This window comes from Myotis nattereri (assembly GCF_964212035.1).
Source record: "Myotis nattereri genome assembly, chromosome: 4".
In the NCBI taxonomy this organism is placed as follows: domain Eukaryota; kingdom Metazoa; phylum Chordata; class Mammalia; order Chiroptera; family Vespertilionidae; genus Myotis; species Myotis nattereri.
Window position 1 is genome coordinate 40,391,715 of NC_138079.1, and position 2,503 is coordinate 40,394,217.

Here is a 2,503-nt window from a genome sequence, read left to right on the forward strand (position 1 = left end):
TCAACTTAAAAATAAAATGTTTAAAAAAAATAAAAAATAAATAAAGGTTTTGCTATTAATAGGAAAAATGGAAATCATTAAAGTTGTTAATATTTCAATTTTTCTCTTTATTTGACTAATTTTTTTGTTATTGGATATAAAGAGGAAACACATGATGTAAGAGATTATAATAATAACAAAACACTTATAATACTAAGAGAAAATGCAGAATACAAATTTGTGGATACTGCTTGTCATAAGTATGTAAATAGAGAATTTCAGATGGTCATTTATTTTTACTCTGTTCTCAAATAAAAATTGTTACCCTTTGTGAAGTCAAACTGTCCCATGATAAATATCAAAGCACTCTGATTACAATGAAGAGGAAGTAAATATTTATAACAATTTTTATTTGAGAGCAGAGTAAAAATAAATGACCATCTGAAATTCTCTATTTACATACTTATGACAAGCAGTGGAGAGAGAGGAGGAAGCAGGGAGTGGTGCAGTTGGGAGTGACCCGCCGCTTCGGTTGTTGCCACTGTTGCGCCACTACCGCCGGCCGCCTCTATGCTGGTGGAGTGGGAAAGGAGGCGTGAGCCTTGGGCGAGAGCCCCTGCGGGAGGGTCGATGGTGGGAAGGCGATGGCGGATATAGATAAACTCAAGTCGACAGTATCATCCAACGGCTGCTGGAGGTAAGAGGATCCAAGCCTGGTAAGAATGTCCAGCTACAGGAGAATGAAATCAGAGGACTGTGCTTAAAATCTTGAGAGATCTTTCTCAGCCAGCCTATCCTACTAGAACTTGAAGCACCACTCAAAATATGTGGTGATATCCATGGGCAATACTATGATTTGCTTCGACACTTTGAGTACAGTGGTTTCCCACCAGAAAACAACTACCTGTTTCTTGGGGACTGTGTGGACAGGGGGAAGCAGTCACTGGAGACTATCTGCCTCTTACTGGCATAAAAATCAAATATCCCAAGAATTTTTTTCTTCTCAGAGGAAACCACAAATGTGCCAGCATCAATAGAATTTAAGGATTTTATGATGAGTGTAAAAGAAGATATAACAAACTATGGAAAACTTTCACCGACTGCTTTAACTATTTGCCGATAGCAGCCATCATGGATGAGGAAATATTTTGCTGTCATGGAGGTTTATCACCAGATTTTCAATCTATGGAGCAGATTCGGCCAATTATGCGACCAACTGATGTACCAGATCAAGGTCTTGTTTGTGATCCTTTGTGGTCTGACCCCGATAAAGATGTCTTAGGCTGGAGTGAAAATGACAGAGGAGTGTCCTTCAACATTTGGCTCAGAAGTGGTTGCAAAATTTCTCCATAAGCATGATTTGGATCTTATATGTAGAGCCCATCAGGTGGTTGAAGATGAATACGAATTTTTTTGCAAAGAGGCAGTTGGTCACTCTGTTTTCTGCACCCAATTTTTGTGGAGAGTTTGACAAGGCAGGTGCCGTGATGAGTGTGGACGAAACACTAATGTGCTCTTTTCAGATTTTAAAGCCTGCAGAGAAAAAGAAGCCGAGGGCCACGAGACCCGTAACACCTCCAAGGGGTGTGATCACAAAGCAAGCAAAGAAATAGATATCATTTTGACACTGCCTAGTAAGTGGGACTTGTAAGATATAGTATATAAGCTTCATTTTTAAAACTGTAATGTGTATTGGTCAGCTTGCTCAAATAGTGTGTTTGTGGGGCCCTCTTTTCCATTTTTTCAGCTAATGAATGGCATTTGCTGGTTATAACAGCAAATGAAAGACTTCACTCCCAAGAAAAAATATTTTGTTTTTAAATTCTCTCTTCCTTTTGCAAACAAGTTTAATGATGGTGTTAAAGCTGTGCACCCCCAGACAGTTTATCCTGTCTGAGGGGGTAACTGTACAGTTGACTTTCTTTTTTCAGTTCAGTAAAACCCATGAATAATGTAAATCTCGTTTTCTTTAGGTTGTAAAGAGAGCCTTAGGGTGCTCAGTCTGTACATGTTATTGTCATAAAATGCATACTTTTGATACAAATCACTGTGAACATTTTTTTTTTTAGGAATTTGTTTCAAAGGGATTTCTTATTTCTCTCATTGTGTTGTCATGTACAAACTAGTTTTTATAGCTATCAACATTAGGAGTAACTTTCAACCCTGCCAGCATCACTGGTATAATGTATATTTAATTAAAGCACACTTTCCTCTATCTTATACTTAAAATGACAATTAAAGCCATTATTTTTTTAAAAAAATATTTATTAACTTCTAGTGAAGAGAAGTTTAAGAAATGTTCAGTAGATGGACTCAATAGGATGTAGAAGGTGTAGGACATAAAAAAGAGGAAGGATCCTGGGTGCTGGGCGGGAAGGGTGTAGTGCTCTGAATAGGCCAAAATAGCTCTTTCTATGGGAGACATCTCTAAGGAGCATCTGTAGGTGCACTGAGGGTCTCACCAACCCTGAGCATAGCTCATTAGAATAGGAATGAGTTTTGGTCCAGAACTAAACTGTGTTGG

The 2,503-nt window shown here is 38.2% G+C and overlaps 1 pseudogene across 1 annotated transcript; it reads left to right on the forward strand.

Annotated features, from left to right (window-relative positions):
- Positions 1-623: 623 nt before the first annotated feature.
- Positions 624-1,592, forward strand: LOC308518472 (serine/threonine-protein phosphatase PP1-gamma catalytic subunit-like; annotated as a pseudogene). Its single transcript has 2 exons — positions 624-676; positions 809-1,592. The product of its transcript is annotated as a serine/threonine-protein phosphatase PP1-gamma catalytic subunit-like (transcript).
- The last annotated feature ends 911 nt before the right edge of the window (positions 1,593-2,503 follow it).